This window comes from Enhydra lutris, unplaced genomic scaffold (assembly GCF_002288905.1).
Source record: "Enhydra lutris kenyoni isolate GAN:26980312 unplaced genomic scaffold, ASM228890v2 scaffoldscaffold3, whole genome shotgun sequence".
Lineage (NCBI taxonomy): Eukaryota > Metazoa > Chordata > Mammalia > Carnivora > Mustelidae > Enhydra > Enhydra lutris.
In genome coordinates this window covers 63022908-63043880 of record NW_019154087.1, presented here as the reverse complement: position 1 = coordinate 63043880, position 20973 = coordinate 63022908, and positions in this window count along the sequence as shown.

Below are 20973 nucleotides of genomic sequence, written 5' to 3'. Positions count from 1 at the left end.
CCTAAGAACAAAACTGAGTCCCAAAGTCCTGCTGAATTAGCCCGTTCCCGAGGTGCTGATTTGCAGCTACTCTTGTGGTCCTTTGCTTTGTTCTTGTCTCTTAGAATTCCCTTTGCTCTGCTTCTGGCTAAGTCTTTTCTATTTTCCTCCATAAATATCCTAGGTAGTGCATTTTTGTCAATAATTTTGAACAAGAGGGAAGGGGAAGAAATATGAAAATGTGCTATATGTTCCTCGGCAATTTGTATTTATCAAATTTTACGCAAATTTAATTCATACAGAGTATCATTTTCCTCATTTTTCCTGCGATTGGATGTCGTTCTTGAGCAACACCCTTCGAAATCAGACCTCTTCCTGTTCTTTGGCTCATCTTTTAAGCTTAAAATATTGGAAACCCTCTATACTGTCCATCCTCCTTAGCCTGCTTCCCTGCATGTGTCTTCTAACATACTAGAATTTACTAAATGTGTATTGCTCATTGACTTTCTCCCTGAGTAAGAATGTAGATCTCCGTGAAGTACAGGGATCTTCGGCTGTATTAGTATTGGCTTTCTTTAGCCATATATCCCAAGACATAGACCCATGCCTGATGTTGAAGACGTGTCTTTTGAAATGAGTGGAAGTTTGCTAATTTGGAGCTCTTTACCACACCCCCCACCATTTATTGCTTTGTTGCTTAGCCTTTCTCTTATATCATCTGAAAGTTCTCCCCTCTTTCCTTCCTGTTACTGAAGTTCACTTCTGTCCAGACCAGGTCTTTTCAAACCATACAACTACCTATTCCTCAGATCTGTGCCTTTGTAATAGTCACATCATAATAGGAGGAATTTATTGGCCCTTGGCTGTTCGTGGTTTACAAAGCACTTTTACATATATTATTTCATTTCCATATTTGATTGCATATATGAGGTATTCTTGAGTCTGAGACAGCTTTGTGTTCCTGAGGGCCTTTCACCAAAGTATGCAACTTAGCAAAATCTTGTCTCACCAGGAGATGCGTTCTTCACTGTGTGCCAGGCATACCTCCCCTTGGCTGTACTATTGCAAAATTTTATGTGAGGAGTGTGTCTCTTTGACATCATCTGGTTAGGGACAATCATTCTGTTCCCCCAGAAAGATGCCTGTGTGGCGTAAGGTCCTCAAGGAAAGTGATAAAAATGAGAAAGTGTAAAAAAAACCAAACAATCACATACATTTACAGGAATCTTTTTGATGCAAGACCCTTGGCTAGATGCTGAATAAGTGTTGCCTCAAAGTTAATTTGCTTGCAAGAGCTACATGTGACCTGTCCAGCAGGAATTAGGAGACACAAGCTGGAGTTGAGAAAGCTGGCCTGAAGAATGCAGATGATACAGGGGTGAGACCTGGTGACTTTCAGATTTTCCACCAGTAAGTTGCCTCTACCATCTTGGCCTCTCTCCTTCCGAGCTGTGAAGATGAAAAAACCCATTTTCTTCCTAAAGGCCTTCTGTTCTTGCCTCCAAGCCATGGGAGTGCTCGATAACTATTAGTGTCTAATGATGACACAGGAATATTCCTCTGAGCAATTGGAGAGCTGTAGGCGTGTCACACATTGACAGGTGCTCACAAATCTTTTTTGCTGTTTTGAAATATCACTGCCAGGGGACTTGTATACAACTTGTTCTGACAGAGCGGTCTTAAATATTCATTCCTTTTACCTATTACTTCAGAGAAATGCCAGCATTTAGTCTTCAGGCTGCCAGTAGCAATTTTGGCAGAATCGTATTATAACTTTTTCAAGATACTTATTTTCAGATAACTCATTTATTTACACATTAATAGGTTGAAGTTATGTTAATGATGGAGGAAAATGCACTTTGAAGTCAGTGGAAACTCAGGGGTTAAATGGAAGTCTCTGATCATTTATACTCTCTGGTAAGTTCAGTAGGAAGGATTTATTATTGTGGGAGGTAAGATGGCAACTTAAATCCAAATCTGGTTCCAAGCCCTGTTCTGCCCTTTAGTAAATGTGTGACTTTGCAGTCAAATGCTCTACCCCTGAGCTATACCCCCTAAATGTGTGACTTTGGACAAGTTATTTTCTTCTGATGAACCTTAGCGTCCTTATTGTTAAGTGGAGATAAGAATGCCAATCCCAGGGAGTTTCTGTGAGGGTTACATAAAATAACAGCTGTGAAGTGCTTAGCATGGAAGTAAAAATCACTGCATGGTAATTGTTATTTATGTATGGAGGCTCTATTAACACCATTCTAGGGAATTGGGGGGTGTTGCGGTCAAGAGGTATGTAAAATATATGTCTGCAAGGCCACAAAAGAGATGGCAACAGATATGTAATTGACATAAAAAAATCAAAACAGTAGGTAATGCAGTGTCATTTGTACAGAAAGTACAATAAGAAACAAGGCAGAGGTCACTGTGGTCAGAGTCTTCAAGAATCATGCTGGGGATTATATCAGGATTTCTTTGGTCATAAATTATAGAAGTTAAACTGTACGGAAGGGGAATTTATTGGCTCACATGGCCAAAGTATGGGACAAGTGAGGTGAATCTCAGGGAAGCCAAAACTGAAAACTCCTGTACCGCCAAGACTCTCTGTCTCTTATCTCTCCTTCTCTCTAGGTCAGTTCCCTCCACAGGGCAGGGCCCTGGCTGGGGCCTGGCTGCCAGCAAGCCCAAGATCACCCAGAAAGGGGGTTGATCTTTTCCCTTCGTCCAAACTCAGAATCCCAGGAATGGCTCAGGTTGACCTCTCTTGGGTCATTCTTGTCCTTATGGCCAGTGGCACAAATTATCTGTTAACTGGCAGCCCCATTTAGAAATCACATACTTGGGGTGGGGAAGAGGAACAGTTTCCTAAACAGAAGGATTGTGCTTTTCTCAGAAGAAAGGGGTGCTGGACAGCCAGAGCGGGAGGTGTTTTTACTCCTGGAGGAGGAAGCTTTAGCGGGTCACATGGAGAGAGGCAGGTATGAAGAACACTAAACCAAAGGCACAGAGTATGGAATGAGAAGATGATTTGTATTAGTGTAATAGAATAAAGTAGACTCAGAGCGAGTGGTTTGGAGTTAGTTGAGGAATTTGGAATGATATTATAGGGCATATATCCTAAGAACTGACATCAATTCGACGTGCTATGTGGGGTCCTGGCTTTTATTTAAAAATAGGTTTTAGGGGCACCTGGGTAGCTCAGTGGGTTAAAGCCTCTGCCTTCGGCTTAGGTCATGATCCCGGGGTCCTGGGATCAAGCCCCGCATTGGGCTCTCTGCTCAGCGGGGATCCTGCTTCTTCCTCTCCCTCTCTCTGCCTGCGTCTCTGCCTACTTGTGATCTCTTTCTCTGTCAAATAAATAAATAAAATCTTTTAAAAAAAATAGGTTTTATATTGTAGGCCAAGTATTTGAACTGGTAACTTGAGAACTAAGTTGAATGCAGTTCGAAAGTTACACTCAATGAGTATAGACAAGGTGGTCTTTGTAGTCAAACTCTGCTGTGTTCGTCCAGGCACTCCCTTGACAATTAGATGTTATCAAGCATTCATAGTACCTTTCCTGCAAAAAACCCCCAAAACCAAAAAACAAAAAACTATTTCAGAGTAACTAAATAGTTTGAAAAATACTGTGTTTTAAAAAAATTTTTTTTAAAGGATTTTATTTATTTATTTGACAGTGAGAGATCACAAGTAGTCAGAGAGGCAGAGGCAGGCAGAGAGAGGAGGGGAAGCAGGCTTGATCCCAGGACCCCAGGATCATGGCCTGAGCCAAAGGCAGAGGCTTTAACCCACTGAGCCACCTAGGTGCCCCCCAAAAATGCTATGTTTTTAGAAGAATTCTAGCTAATAAATGCAGAAGGAATGATACAAATAAATAGAATCATCTTATTACTCCTAATGAAATAATAGATCTAGGGAATGGTCTCCCGTGACTAGAGGTCAACAGCTGATGGCAGACTTTATAATTAGGCTAATAACCCCTGAACCCACTGATCAATCTTAATGTTACAAAAAGAGAAAGAAGTAGGTACTAGAGGCCTCCTAATTTGACTCGATAGGAAATATACAGAACCATTCATGAAGTTTCTTGGTTGTTGTGTTTTTTTTTTTTTTTTTTAGATTTTTATTTATTTGACAGAGAGAGAGAGATCACAAGTAGGCAGAGAGGCAGGCAGAGAGAGAGAGAGAGGGAAGCAGGCTCCCTGCTGAGCAGAGAGCCCGATGTGGGGCTCAATCCCAGGACCCTGAGATCATGACCTGAGCTGAAGGCAGAGGCTTTAACCCACTGAGCCACCCAGGCACCCCTCTTGGTTTTTTTTTTTTTTTTAAAACAAACAAACAATGTAATTCTGGTCAAACCTTTATATCTGAAATACTAGTTTATAAGAAGCACAGGAAAAAGAGGACCATGCAAAACAATACCATGGAGAGATAATCATCTGAATCCAGAATGTAGAAGTTTCTGTAGGACAAATTACTCCGTTTGATTAAATAAATGACAAGAAAAACCAAGAGGGAAGAGAAGCTATCACTAGGGGACTTGAAATATGTATCCAATATGTTTGGATCTTGATTTGGATAAATTGACTATGAAGTTAAAAATTATAAATAGAAAATTTGGTCAATTTAAACTCTGGATATTGGGTACATCAAAGGACTTTTTAAAAAGGAATAATAGCAGCACCTGGGTGGCTCATTTGAGTGTCCATCTCTTGGTTTCCACTTGCATCATGATCTCAGGATCCCAAGATTGAGCCAAGCCCTGTGCTGGGTTCTGGGCTCAGGGCTGAATCTGTTTGTCCCTCTCCCTCCCTGTCCCTCCCCCCCGTCCCTCCCACTCACTTAGAGAGTGAGTGCACACTCTCTCTAAACTAAAAAAAGAGAAAGAGATAATAGTGGTATTATTATTTTAAAAGGTCCTAATTTATTAAAGATGCATACTAAATTTTTTTTGGTTTAACACCACAACTTGGTATTAGTTTCCTCCGGCTCACTTAGCAAATCACCACCTGCTGGGTGGATTAAGCAAGAGAAATTGATTCTCTCATAGTCATGGGGGCCAGAATTCTAAACTGAAGGTTTGGCGGACCTTCAGGGCTGAAGAAGTCGTGGGGGCCAGAACATGGCTGGCCATGTTCTCTGAAGTTCTGGGGGAGGCTTCCTGTGTCTTCTGGCTTCTGGTAGCCGTCCTTGGCTGGTTGATACTCTCCCATCCCCTTCTCTGTACACCTGTGTCTCATGTCCCTCTGCCTCTCATGAGAACACGTGATTGCATTTAGAGCCTCCTTGAGTAAATGAAGATAAATTCTTCCTTAAATCCTAGATTACGGTCACACCTTTTGCTATGTGAGGTAGTATTCACAGCTTCTGGGTTTTAGGAAGTGATCTATCTTTTGGGGCATTTATTATGCTTACCTTAGATGTGGTATAGGTTTGCTTTCACTTTCAAACAACCTGGGCGGAGGCAAGGAGTACAAGTGAGAGATTATGATCGGCTGAATTAGGATTGGCCATAAATTGTTAATTTTTAAGCTGAGTGATGGCAGTTCATTGTACTGCTCTACTTTGTATGTGTTTGAAAATTACCATAATAAAAAGTAAAAACCAGAAAGGTCAACTCTCAGAGCAGGATCCCTTAGTAATCATCCAGATGGTATATCACAGTAAGGTCTGATGAATGCAAACCTCAATTTTTTTCTGTTAATGAAAATTAGGTATGAGTTTTCTAATATCCTAGGTAATCCTTCAGCTTTTCACTACCTTTTTAGATGCTTCTCAAGAAAAATGAAGGATGAATGAAAATCTGTTTACTTGGAATCAGAAATTGTAAGATGACCTGGGGTTTAGCGAAGTTCTTTTCCTCTTCTATGCTACAGTCTTGGTGATTGTGTGAAGTGGCATGGTTGTCTGTGAAGACTCATGGGCAAAGTAATTTATCGTATTATGATGTCTTTCTCAAGTGGATGAAATTACACTTTTCTTACGGAACCTAACTTTCAAGTCTGTTTCCATGTGATCATCAAATGTCTCAGTGAAAAGTCTGTTTCCATGTGATCATAAAATGTTCTCAGTGGCCTATAGAGTACATTCCCTGTCATAGCTCCATAGTAATTAGTATTTTTCTATGAATTACTCTTTTAGGTAGTAATATACTGTTAGAAGGTGTGAGAAATCTAGTCTATCTAGTTTCCCCCCCACCCCAGGTACTGAGATTTTTCATGGTTGTTCCTCCTCACCCCTGTGCTGGAAAGATTTCAAATTAAAAAATAACCACATGACGGCTGCCTGGGTGGCTCAGTCAGATAAGCGTCTGCCTTCGGCTCTGGTCAGGATCCTAGGGTTCTGGGATTGAGTCCTGCTTGGGACTCCCTGCTTCTCCCTCTCCCTCTGCTCCTCCCCTCTGCACGTGCTCTCTCTTGCCATCTCTTTCTCCCAAATAAATAAAATCTTAAAACGCGCACACACACACACACACACACACACACACACACACATAATGAGCGCAGCATTTCTCAAAGAGCTATTGTGGTGTATCAAAAAATAAAATATGTCTCAAAACATTGCTGTGTGCCCAATTCAGCCTTAAGTGTATGTGCTATAGATGATAATGAGTTAGGATACTGTTGTAGACTGTTCAAGTTACTTTACATATACTTGAGCAACTTACTGATCTTTTTTTTTGGAAAGGAAAACAAATTCATACGCAGAATCTCTGATCAAATAATGCGCAATCATGACTTTAGTCGCCAAAAGCAGCATGTTTTAAAAACTGCTTTTAGCCTTTAGAAGTCAGTTTATTGACATATTGTGGTTTGTATTCTTTCCTCAGTGGTTTTCTTATTGAATTTGTTCCTTCCCAAGTTAAAAGCTGCCTTTTGAAGGGTTGGTATAAACTCTAGTTGCAAAATCTCAGAATTAGACTGTCTTTTTTTAGCTCATGGAGTTAGAACTTAGCTGGTACATTTGTTGTTGATATACGAGACTACTAAAACCCAATTCCTTTTTTTTTGTGTTCGTACTGAGCTACAGTACAAATTGGTCTTTGTAAGTCAGGCAAAAAAACACGTGGCCCAAATTCGACTTTTTGTGATGTGTGTGTTCAGATAGTCTAGAAGGCTGACTGCATTTTGAACTTACTATATTGCTGTGACATTGTCTCTAAGCTTACAGGAAAGCTGTATTTCTTTGGAGGGTGTGGACTGGAGGTGGCATATTGTAGTAACATAGATTTAAAAACGACTTTTCCATGTGGGTAAAGTCATTGGTGAAAGAATAGATTTAAATCCCAGCAAGCCTCTTGGGCATTTTAGTTGCTTCCTAAATGGCTTATTATAAAACTTGCCGGTGATTATTAAATTTCTCAGCCATTCCATCCTTTAAGAGTTGTAAAATCAGGGGCGCCTGGGTGGCTCAGTGGGTTAAGCCGCTGCCTTCGGCTCAGGTCATGATCCCAGGTCCTGGGTTCGAGCCCCACATCGGGCTTTCTGCTCAGCAGGGAGCCTGCTTCCTCCTCTCTCTCTGCCTGCTTCTCTGCCTACTTGTGATTTCTGTCAAATAAATAAATAAAATCTTAAAAAAAAAAAAGAGTTGTAAAATCACCCAATTTATGTACCCTGCAATAAAGGAGAAGTGATGTATGGAAATAATCAAGATGGGGTTTACATTTCATTTGATATAGTATCATGATAATCTGTTTTGCATTTTTTAGTGTATGCTTGTGTGCAGGGAAGAAATATTTACTCAGTAATGTTCTTTATGAAATAGATTCTCTTATTCTCCAGGTGTACCATAATTTTTCAGAAACCCATATTTTTACATCAAATGAGATAAATTTTGTTTTTTCTCTTTGCTACTTTTTCTTCTTCATTTAAAAGAAGACAAGCTATGTTGTAGAAAGCTGGTGGAAAAAGCAGCCTAGCATTTGTATGATGCTTTTTGGTTTGCAAATAATTAACAAATGAGGAACTCTTAGGCAAAACCAAAGCATTTTCTTTGACCAAATCATAGATAGAGAATACCATCCAATCCTTTATCAGTTGACATCTTTTGTATCTCTCAAGTCCATTCATTCCTTTCATCTGCATTAACTCTATCCTCTCTTCTAGATGATTACCGTGGTTTCTTAAGTGGTCTTCCTGATTCTACCCTGTCTACTCCCCAATTGGTTCCTCATTCCAGCCTTGGTGATGTGTGTGTGTGTGTGTGTATACATGTATATACATGTATATGTGTATATATGTATATACACACATCTATATGTATATGTATTTATTTAAAAAATTATTTATTTTGAAAGAGAGAAAGAGGGAGAACATGTTGGGGGAAGGGTACAGAGGAGGGAGAGAGAGTCCTTAGCAGACTCTGTGCTGAGTGTGGAGCCTGACATGGGGTTGGATCTCATGACGTTGAGATCACAACTTGAGCTGAAACCAAGAGTCTGACTCTTAACTGACTGCTCCATCCAGGTGCTCCCGGCCATAGTGATATTTAAACAGTGCAGATTTCATGGTGTCATTTTCTTCCGCATCGTCCCTCCCAATTTAGGAGGCTTAGGGCTTCTCATTAAGGTAAGGATCCTTATGTGTGCCAGGCTCTGGAGGAGGGTCCAGCCTGACTACCTTGCTCGCCTGTCTCACACCCATCTTGCATTAGCTCGCAATACTTTAGCACCGCCGTCTTTCTTTCAGTTCTTACTGTGCTCTCACTCTTTTAAAAAGCCACAGAATCTTTGCACATGCTGTTTGCTACTCAGAACTCTGTTCCTCCCCACCCCTACCATCTGCAGACGTCTCCCTATCAGTCCCCTTTGCTTAATTGGTTAACTCCTATTTATCTTCAGCTCAAATCTTTCCACGGGGAAGACTCCTTATACAAATTGAGTCTCAACGTTTTAATGAATCTTTTACATCACCATGAATCTTTCTCTCTCCCGTTGGACTTCGTGGTTACAGTTTACGTGCTTAGGTAAATTGTCTTCATAAGGGCAGGTGGTGGGCCTGTTTTTGCTCACCATTATATCTCTAGGACCTACTTAGCGCAGTACCTAGCACATGTTAGGTGCACCATAAATATTTGCTGAATGAATGAAAACCATGAGAAAAAATGGTATGTGACATAGCTGTTCCCTAATTAAAGCACATGCACTGTGCCAATACCAAAGACATTGGAAGAAGTGAAATATGCCTTTTGAAGAGGTGATTTGGGGAGGTTGCCTGCTTATTACATAGCTGCTGCTGTTGGAAAGGAATTCTGGAACAATTTAAGGATTGTTTTTAGAAGAAGTTTATAAGCCAGTTAAGAAAATGATCTGCCCTTTTGATTAAAAATATCCAGCTTGATGGGGTACCTGGGTGGCTTAGTTGGTTAGCGTCCGATTCTTGATTTCAGCTCAGGTCATGATCTTGGGGTGGTGAGGTTGAGCCCTGAGTTGAGCTCTGTTCTTAGCATGGAGCCTGCTTGAGATTCTCTCTCCTTTTGCCCCCACCGCCCGAGAATAAATAAATAAATCTTTAAAAAAAAAAACCAAAATCCAACGTGATGATTCTAAATGTATTTCCAGCCTACAGATACCAAATTCGACTTTCAAAGAACCAAATTTGGCTTTCAAAGAACCAAATTTGCTACAGTAAAAAGTTTCAGAAGGATATTACATACATGAAGGCAGCCTTAAAAGACTTGTTGCTCAAATCTGTTGAGCATTGGCGGGCATCTTTGTAATCAGTGTGTAGTCTTTGAAGGGGCTAATATTCCTGTGGATGTGTGCGTTCTGCTATGTTTCCACTAAAATCTTTCATGAAGTCACTCTTCATGTTGAAAGGATGTTCCCCATTTGCTTCTGGCCATGAGGCAGAGAGGAATGCATTTTACTAAAGTCATTCACTTCATCTTTGTACTTTTCATCCTCCATGGGGCAAAAGGAGTCCCACAAAATTTGTTTTTTTACCAGAAAGGAATGTAATAGGGGATTGAGTTAACGCTTATAAAGTGCTTTAAATTCCTTAGATGTTGAGTTCTGTGTCTTGCGAAAGTCCCTGTTAGCATGAAAGATCACAGAACTGGGACCATATTCTTCCACTGGAAAGTATCTGGGATTTTTGCCAAGTTCTCTTCAGGATTATTTATTCAGTACTTCTGTTGATTTAGTCTGCAGCACTTAACCTCTCTTATACTAGGGGTTGCCCTTTTACCTCCTGATTTTGGAAAGAAGTTGTGCGGACTCCCTTTCCCCGATAGCTTAAATTAGCATTGAGCTTGAACAGAAATAACTGAGCTAAACTGAACCCACATACATCTATGCTGTCCAGTCTCTGTGAATGGTTTGGGATATACCAACTGATAGCTGCCGCTACTGAGGTCATTTGTCACTGCTCTGTTCAGGTCATCGTTAGCCCTGTACTTTTCACTTGTTCACTTTTGGGAAAATGTGCTCAACTCAGCATGATCTAGAAGGTTGCAGAATGGTAAGCAGCTCTGTAAGCTAACAGTCTGGTGGTAAGTTTTAGTTGCGTGGCCGGAAACAGAAGTTCTATTGACCTTTGAATCTCAAGTGTTCTTACTTGCGCCTGAACAACAGAGCTTTGGTTTTCTTTAGCTTTTTGTTTGGTTTACTACTTGCCAGTAAAGGCTTATATTTTCATACTGCTTCAGTGGGGACCGTATTTACTTATGCAAATGTATTTTTCGTGCCTCCTTATGGAAATACATCTTCTCTCTTCTGTACCGAGCAATAATACCAAGATTTGTGAGAGAATTAGCTTTTTGGATTTGGTCTTTTAAACAGTGGTTCTGTGCTAAATATCTTTTCTGGCAGGCTGTTGCTGCTTGTTCAACAAAGTTCTTCAAGGAAGACCTTCCAGTGTTGGTGCGGAAGGCTCACTGTGTTTTCTATTTGTGAATCTCAGTGATTCCTGTCTGACTGAGTTAGATTCCTGTCTGACTGAGTTAGAATCTTGTACCTGAATTGGTGACATTTATCCCTGTGAGCTCTGCCCGACCACTCCCTGCCTCTAAATGGAATTATTGTCCCTCTCAGGGATTTGAATGCTGTCAACTGCATTTTGACTGGGATGTACTTACTTCAGCATTAAGCCCTTTGTTATTTTTAGTTTCTATAAATCATCCATTCTTAAGCTAGGGTCAGGTTATGTAATGTATTTGATGGGTACAATTCTTTTTTTTTTTTTTTTTAAGTTTTTTTTGTTTATTTGACAGAGAGAGAGAGAGAGAGCCCACAAGCAGAGGGAGCAGCAGAGGGAGAAGCAGGGTCCTCACTGAGCAGGGAGCCCGATCTGGGACTTGATCCCAGGACCCTGGGATCATGACCTGAGCTGAAGGCAGACGCTCAACTCACTGAGTCACCCTGGTGCCCCTTAAAGGGGGCAGTTCTTATGCTCTTATTTATCAGATTGTTTGCTGTTTTCTGTGGGGGAAGGGCATTAAGGGAAAGAGGATTGCTCTTCTTTGCAAGGTAGTGACGGCCTGCGACATTGTTTTGCTGGAGCTCCAGGAAGTCTCAGGAACGATGGCAGTAGTGTGCTCAGGTCACGTGGGCTCACTGGGCGAGCACCGAAGCACCGCGAAGTCATGAAAAGTTAATGGAGACTTAATACCTTGTACACATCATCCCCTGCTATTTTACATAATGACCAGACAACGTATATTAAAATATCCTAACATGAATTAAACAATTTAAAACTGGTAAAGAAGGGGTCATAAAGGATTTAGAACTGAGGGTTCATTGGGCGGCGAAGTCAACAGGCTGCTTTGCCTGAGAGGTTTCCTAATCTTTCAGAGGGGAAGCTGAAGTGAGGAGAGGGGGAAATGGTATGCTCCCAGCAAGGGTGATCAGTGCCAGAGCTGGGCTCTGAAGCCAGACCTCTCAGACCGCACAGCTGGTGATCTGAACCTCCCTCTGTGCTTCCTTTCTTCTGGGAGGAAGGCATTATGTGGCATAAGAAAAAAAATACAGACTCCTCTTATTGATAAGACAAGATGAAATCAGATAGAGAAGATAAATTAATAAATTACTTGAAATTACTAAAAAATTAATAAGTAATGTTTTTAGAAGATTTTATTTATTTATTTGACAGAGAGAGATGCAGTGAGGGAACATAAGCAGGGGGAATGGGAGAGGGAGAAGCAGGCTTCTTCTGAGAAGGGAGCCTGATGCGGGGCTCGATCCCAGGACCCTGGGATCATGACCTGCGCCAAGCAGACGCTTAATACACTGAACCACCTGGTGCCCCTAAATTACTTGGGCTTTTATTGAACCAGCAATACAATTAAGCAGAAGTTCATCAAGGGCCAACATGTGTAAAGCACTGTGCCAGGAGCTAGAGACCATATCAAGATCGCCAACTGTCAGAGCCTGTAAAATGAATACAAAAGTAACACGAGACAGGATTCATTCCCTCAGCAGACATTACTTTGGCACCCATGGTATGCCAGGACTGGGCTAGATGCTAAGAAGCAGGCATCTCTTTATCAAACAGGCGAAACTTTTGGTCACCTGCTATGTGCCAGGCAGTGTTCTAGATGCTGGGGACACAGGTGAGAACAGAGCAGGCAAGGTCTGTGTTCTCGCTGAGTGTACGTTCCAGTGGGAAGGAGACAGATCATAAATAAGTAAGAGAAGACCTGCAGAGCACGAAAACAAGGTGGTGTGCAGAGAGTAGCTGGGTGGCTGCATTAGATTGCCAAGATAAGTAGGATACTTGGCTTGGAGAAGACAGCCATGGAAAGGGCCAACTCCGGGATGTTTCAGCGTGCGCGGTGACTGCTGTGTGAGCAAAATGCTGTGGGAACCGATGGCGGTGAAGGCCTTGCCTGTCCTCACCAGTTGGGCTGAGGGATTACTAGGAGCGGTGCGCCGACAGGACCAGATGTGTGTCTAGGGTGCTAGCGGTGGAACAGGCTGGAGGATCGGCTAGTCAGGGAAGACAACGATGATAGGAAGTGACTGTCCCTGTGAGGCATGACATGCCCTAGACAGGTGCCAGCAGAAGGGAAGAGGAGGTGTTCCTTCTCCCTGAGAGAATGAGGGAAGGCTTCCTGAGTGAGGTGACGCTTAAACTTAGTCTTTACACATGCAGAGATGAAGAGAAGGGCATCTCATGTTACATTTCCATGAACAAAAGTGGAAAGATCCAGCTTGTTTAGGGAGTGGCTAGACTTAGGGCCTGGCTGGGGCATAGGCTCTGTAGGGGAGGGAGACGGCCATTAGGCCCGATAGGCCGGGTTGCTCAGGTAAGCAGAGGGAACCCACTGAAGGCGTTTCTAGTAGACAGACATAATCACAGCCACAGGAATATTATTCTTGAGGTAGTGGTTTGGAGCAATTGGAATTATCACTGAGTGATAGTTTAGGAGGCTGATGCCATGGCCTTGAGCTAATGGTGATGTGACCTGGGATAGTGGTCCCTGGGGCTGGCTTAGAGATAGTGGGGCTGTTGCACAGGTACGAATAGTAAGGCAGACTACTGGTCAGATGTGGGAGGTTGGGGAGGAGGAGAAACATTGATTTTGAGAATATAAAAGAAGAAAAAGTGAGACAAGACAAAATCAGAGAGGGAGACAAACCATAAGTGACTCTTAATCATAGGGCTTGATGGAGGGCTGCTTGGGGGGGAGGGGGGTGGGGGATGGGATGACTGGGTGATGGACATTAAGGAAGGGATGTGATGTAATGAGCACTGGGTGTTATATAAGACTGATGAATCACTGACCTGTACCTCTGAAAATAATAATACATCATGTGTTAATAATAGTAATAATAAAGAATGTAAGATGACTGAGAAGAGAGGATTTCTATACAAATGAGGGATGGCAGAAGGAAAATGTGTTTGAAAGACAGATTACTTAAATTAGTTTGGGATTTGCGGAGTTAATGTGCCAATGGGACCTTGAGGGAACAGTGTCAGATAAGTAAGTGAAGATAAGATTTTAGCTCTGGGTTAGAATATATAGATTGGGGTGATAATTAAGCAGCTCCAGTTGTAAGGATAGATGACATTGGCCGGGGACTGACTGGTTCAAAGAGAGAAAGGAGGTGAGGATGAAAACTTAGAAACACAATAATTCTGGCTATTGATTTTTATTTTTGTTCTTGTACTTTAGTGCTGATAATCTCTTAAACTACATTGCAGAATTTCAGCCCGGCACTCAAGCTCAGTCCACTGTGTTGCTTGAAAACTTGTGCACCTTGGGCAATTTTATCTGGACTCCTTTGTTTTTAATCAGGGACAACATAACAACAACAACAACAACAACAACAAACCAACTTTGGGACCCCATTTGTTGTTGGGATGATACTGGGACATTTTTACATCCTATCTTTTGATGTCTCCTAGAGCATTTCTTTCATAGTAAATAATAGGAAATAGCTTTGCTTCCCTGGAGGAGTGCAAATAATTGTTCCTCATGGAAAATCCTATAACTAGTCACATTTACCTTTTCACATTGGCCACCAGGAAGCACAGAATCAAATTCTCTGCTCAGCTGTGGTAACTGTATAGAACCCTATGGTCTCCATATTTAAGTTCTATTTGAATATCTCTTCTCCCAGCCATAGTATAGTGTTTGTTTTCTTCTCTAATTTATAGTTTCCTTTGTCATAATTTTTAGTTTTCTGAATACATGCATTTCTCATAAGTCATCTCAAATTCTTTGCAGGATGAGATGAGGGCTAAATAAATAATGTCCCAATGCTGTTTACTCTTGAATGAGATGTACTGAGAATGTTATGGATCAGTCTATAAATGCTAAGACTCATCCCATTTTAAGTTCATATGTTCTTTGTTCTCTATAATCTTGTCTCCCTTGATAATTTCTAGGCAAACGGTACATAACCCCAGACTGCTGAGCCAAATGAAACATGAAGTAACAGTGAGGGCCAAGTTCATGTGTAAATATTTGCACATTGACCCTACCCTCTTTGCATCTTCTTGATCGGTTATTCATTTTCCAGGTTGTATGACTATTTGCAATAAGAATTGGAATTTTTTGTTAGTCATTCATAGATTTTCATATTTGGTCCTTGTAGAATCTTGGAATTGGTGTTAATAATGCCAAGGACTAATCACTGGCATTTGAACTAATGTGATCTAGTAATGCTTGTATTTCTAATCAATTTATGTAAACTCTGCTACAGAAGACTGTGTCATGTTTGTGGGTTGTTCACTATTGAGCAATAAATAGATCCCTGGTTAGGTAGTAAGAATTGACCTCTTACCACCAATCATTCCTAGATTCTCTTGTCTAAGAAAGATCTTTTCCATTCTGTGGAAGGAGACTTTGGCTTTCAGTGACCAGATCAAGAACTACACACTATTTAAACAAAACAGTTAAATTAAAATAGCCAAGAATAGGGATATTTATTATTGTTGGGTTTATTCTTCAGTAGAAATTTTCCCCTCATTTTGAACTTGGAAAAGTGTTATCCTTCCCTCAAACTACTTTGTTAGTTCTTATAAAGTGGGAAGACACAAACCTGTGCTGATATAAATTTAAGTGGTACAGAAAACTTTGTAGAACCAAAGGAATATCAAATGAGATATTTTTAGGAACTTTGTTTTAAAGATCGTAATTCCTGATAACCCTCACTTTTGTTTTTTTTCAGACTAGTGACCTACTTTCTATATATGTGAAATATGAAGTATCAATTGTTGATATCAAAATATCTTTGTGATTCAATGTGTGTGAGGAAAAATGAATTAAATTATGTAATACAGTTACATTTATTTACGTAGACCCCCATCTCATGCCACAAAAAAAGAATGCGGTTATTCTGAATGTGTCAATGATACTGCTGTGTCTTCTCTGAATGCTACAGGTCTAGAGTTGTACAGTCATGGTAGAGCTGAGGCCTGCTTTTCTGTCTCATGTCTGTGTTGAATTTTCTGCTTTTCATTAGACCTCTTCAGCCCTTCTCAAATTTATTATTTATTGTAAAAAAAAAAAAGAGAGAGAGAGAGAGAGAGAGAGATATCCTCAGGATTTTTACTACATTTAACAGAATCTTCTATCAGTAACTGGAGGTTGAATTTCTTTCTGATCTCAGTATCAAAAAATAGTTGTTCTGTCTCTGAGCAGCTGGTTTATTTTTACCCTGTGGACACTGAATATTATAACCGATCATGTTTCCCTCTCTGTGTTGGCTGCTGCTGAGCTTGGAGTCCCTGCCTACCTCCTTTTCATCTCTCTCCTCCTTCTCAAATGTCTAGAACACCTCTCTTCTGACTCAGTCTACCTTGTTGCTGTAGTTGGTACACTTCTCTTTTCCTACTAGTTTAAAAACTGGAGACAAGATTTCTACTACTTTTTTTTTTTTTAAAGATTTTATTTATTTATTTGTCGGAGAGAGAGAGAGAGAGAAAGAGAGAGAGCGAGCGCGCGCACAAGCAGGCAGAGTGGTAGGCAGAGGTGGAGAGAGTAGCAGGCTCCCTGCCAAGTAAGGAGCCCGATGGGGGACTCGATCCTAGGACCCTGGGATCATGACCTGAGCTGAAGGCAGCGGCTTAACTGACTGAGCCACTCAGGCGTCCCCTACTACTTTGCTTTATAGTCTTTCCATGGCTGTCACAGAGCCTTGCACACATTTGGCTCTCAAATAATGGCTGATTGAGCGTTAGTAGGTCATTCAAAAATAGCTCCATGTTGGGCCCTCCATGGTGATAAGGACAAGAAGGAAGAAATAGGCAGTGTGCCAGAGAAGGTTTTGAAATGTGCTGAGGGTCAGAGGGATTGAATGTTTGAAAATATGGCACATTTGAAATGTGATGCTCCTATGGGCGAGAAAAGAGTGTTGAATATTGGAACCAACATAGGCTACTTTCCTCATTGTGTCATATCTAAATATACTGCTGTATCACAGTTGGGAGCCTGGTGTCTCTCAGCTTTGCTCCAGTAAGAAAGGTCAGTTCTCTCCTCTCACAGAAAAAAGGTAAGGGGATATTTAGGAGAGGAGCCGTCTAGCCGTCTAGGCAGTGTGGGTTGAGAAGCTGCTTTGCGATCTGTGCACATAAATGCTGTCGTTATTACACCCGCTGTGTAATGCAGATGACATCACCTCGAGACTAGTTGTGAGAAAGTGGTTGTGAGCCATAGCCAAGGACCCAGGTATTCAACTATTATTCTATATGATTAAATTCCACTACAACTCATAAATGTGCAGTGAATTATAATAGTACCTGGCACGTGGTCAAAAGTCTTTGATAGGAAAGTCCGTTGAAATGAAAATGAACTTGGTTAACTGGAGGCAAAAGACCATTGACTTTAGACACATCGTTGGTAGCACTTTCTTTTATAATTAAATATATGCAGTCTATATTTGGTGCTTTGAGAAGAAGAGCCTTTTTTTTTAAACTTAGAGATGTTATATTTTATCAGTTAGCCCACATTATCATATGTTATTGGTAAGTGTGATTCTAAAAGTAAAACTGTAAATCTCAGAGGCTTAGAAAAATTCTGACCAGAGAAGGAACTTTCTTTGTTGTATTTTTCTCTCCTTTGCTCTCCTCTGAAAACTGAACTGTAAGATTTGTTCAATAAAAACAAAAAACAAAAACATAAAGAAACCCCCCTGTCTTACCGGGATTTCATCTTTATTATTACTTTTGTTTTTATTTTTTCCAGAATTTTGTATTTAAAAAACTGCTTAGGGTCTGGAAAGACCCTAAGTATGGTAAGTAACTTACCATACTTACCCTAAGTAAGTATGTAGTTGAAAACAAACCTCAAGGACCCTTAATCGAATTAATAACTACCAGTTATTTAGCATGATAGTGGTTATATTATATAGTTTCATATTTTCTTCTAAAGCAGGTTTTCCACAGCTGAATCTTAAATCGTTGCATTTTTGACATACAAATATGTTTTAATTCTGCTAGGACTGAATGAAAACTCGAGACCTTAGTTTCCTAATTAATGACAAAGCTTATGCTCTCTGAGGCCGTGCATAAGTAGTTAGAAGGGGGTGGCGTGGTGTTAAAGCATGGACTCTGGGGTCGGACTGCTTCATAGGGTGGTTGTGTTTATTATTTATGACAAGGAGGTAGAGGAGCGTCCGGGATGAAGTAAGTGCTACATAAGTGGTTGCTTTTTTTAATTTTTGCTGTTATACAGCAAAACCATATACTTATGTAATTAAAAAAATATTTTTCATTGCCTCCGGTAGGGTTTGAAGCTCTTTTTTTTTTTTTTTAAAGATTTTATTTATTTGACAGACGGAGATCACAAGTAGGCAGAGAGGCAGGCAGAGAGAGAGGAGGAAGCAGGCTCCCTGCCGAGCAGAGAGCCTGATGCGGGGCTCCATCCCAGGACCCTGGGATCATGACCCGAGCCGAAGGCAGAGGCTTTAACCCGCTGAGCCACCCAGGCGCCCCTGAAGCTCTTTTTTGAAGTGACCAAAGAGACTTCTGTTGTTAAAAGTTACAAAATAAAAGCTAGAGGGTTCTGGAACTCCTCCTCCGCTCCCAGTCCTCTTTCTCTCTAAGATGACTTTGCCTAAATTCTGTGGGTCTCCCTTCATCAGGAAGATGACAGGTCCATGGTGCTGGATCGCTGACGGGTCTTCGAGCCCACAGCGATTCTGTGATTCTTTGATCTGACCTTCTATTTAAACAAGAAGCTGAAGGTTATTGATGTCCATATCCTTGATCTGGAATGGCAGAATTTTGAAAGTAGAAGAGGCTTTAACCAAATAGTCCACTCGTTGGGGAACTCCTCCCTTTTCTTAGCTTCAAATAATGGTGTTTAATTTATTTTCTTTCTTTCTTTCTTTCTTTCTTTCTTTCTTTCTTTCTTTCTTTCCTTTCTTTCTTTCTTTCTTTCTTTCTTTGGATTAGTACCAATCTTTATTTTTCCTTTTGTAGCTTTCTTCCAAAGCTCGTTTTACATATTACGTAATATATTTACTATGTTTATTGTTTACCCACCTTCTCGCTTGAATGTAAGCTTCACAAAGGCAGGGATCTTTATCTTTTTTTTAAAAAAGATTTATTTACTTATTTGACAGAGAGAGAGAGAGACAGCGAGAGAGGGAACACAAGCAGGAGGAGTGGGAGAGGGAGAAGCAGGCTCCCCGCTGAGCAGGGAGCCTGATGCGGGGCTTGATCCCTGGACCCTGAGATCATGACCTGATCTGAAGGCAGACAACGACTGAGCCACCCACATACCCCAGATCTTTATCTTTTATTGTTCAAGTGTCTGGCACATCATAGGTGCCAGGATAAGGGCTCAATAAATGTTGTTGGGCAAGTGAATGAATCTTCAGTTGCCTAGTGGACATTTCTATTAATGGATCACTTCTCATTCTCCTATGACAACACTCTTACGTGATTTTATTTCCACAAATGACCCTTTCATGTTACCAAGAGCAAAATCCTGAAGGAGTTGGCAACCACACCTGAGACAGAGCCAATTAGATGATTTTCAAGGGGATTTAGATAGTTTCCGGAATCAAGGCACACAAGGCAGGTGGGCCCGAATCATGTCAAACAGAGCCTTTTGAGCCAGAGCTAGAAGTAACTGCCCGACTGCCTAGGAAATTACATAAGGTTCCCCAAACTTATGACTAAACTCACGGCTTCTGCTGGGTTAATATTCCTGATATGCTTCCTTTGTCATGCTGGTTCTGTTGGCGATTCCTTGTCACTTCTTTTTTATTTTTATTTTTTATTTATTTATTTTTTTGGCAGAGAGACTTAAAGAGACACAGAGAGAGGAAACACAAGGAGAGGGAATGGTAGGCAGAGGAAGAAGCAGGCTTCCTGCCAAGCAGGCAGCCTGATGCAGGGCTTTATCCTAGGACTCTGGGATCAGGATCTGAGCTGAAGGCAGACGCTTAGTGACTGAGCCATCGAGGATCCTTCCTTGTTGCTTCCAAACAGAGTCCCAGCTCCGCAGCCTGGCATCCAGTGAAACCCCTCAGAGCTTTCAGTTCCATCTCACAGTAGTGCCCCTGGTCCATTCTCTGCTCAGCTAAGGCTCTGCCTTTTGTGTCTCCTAAAGCATTCCATTCTTTCTTTAAAGCCCTTCTGTTCACACCATGCTGTCATCCATCATGCGATGGGTTTCCTCCTCTTTCACCTCTCCAAATTATCTTCTTAATCCACCAGAGAGACTTCCAGCCCTTACTTACATGAAGCCATCTGTATCATGTTTTTGGGCTCCCAAATGCTGCATTATTCTTAAATATTCCATTTGCATAGTTGTTGCTTTCCCCTCTTTATAATAACCTTTTTGAGGTGAGGGGCTAATAGAGTAATGAACTTGGGGATGAGGGAATGAGTCACAATACATTGCTAAAGCAAAACCCACTGAGCTGTGGTGAAAGTGACTTAAAAGAAGTGTATTTACTAGCTTGTGATGAAGTTTTCCAGGGCTTTCAAAAGTGCTAAAATCAAGTCCTTCTTTCCCTTTTTTGGGGGTGGTGGTGGTTCACATTAAAATATCCCTTTTAAAAATCAAGTGGTGGTGAGGGGCACCTGGGTGGCTCTGTTGGTCAAATACCTGACCTTGACCTCAGCTCAGGTCAATGTGGGTTCAGGCCCCACATTGGGCTCCATGCTGGGTGTGGAACCTATTTAAAAAAAAAAAATCAAATGTTGGTGGTAATATCTAGTCATAATAATGGCTTCAATAAATTACCTTTACTTTGAAAAATAGAAAACTAGCAATTGTATTGATGAAATATGTGGGTCTCTGCGTATACGTGTCTATGTATGTGTATGTGTGTATATGTAATTTTACTGGGATCAGAAGGTCTGGGAAAGGCAAGGCTTGGTACCTGCTCATCGTGCGAGAGACACACTCCATCCTTTCATCTTCACGTTTGGCCATCCTGCCCCTGTTCAGTTGCACATTTTTCATTTTTCAGGGTTTTATTTTTTATTTTTATTTTTTTAAAGATTTTATTTATTTAGGGGCGCCTGGGTGGCTCAGTGGGTTGAAGCCTCTGCCTTCTGCTCAGGTCATGATCCCAGGGTCCTGGGATCGAGCCCCACA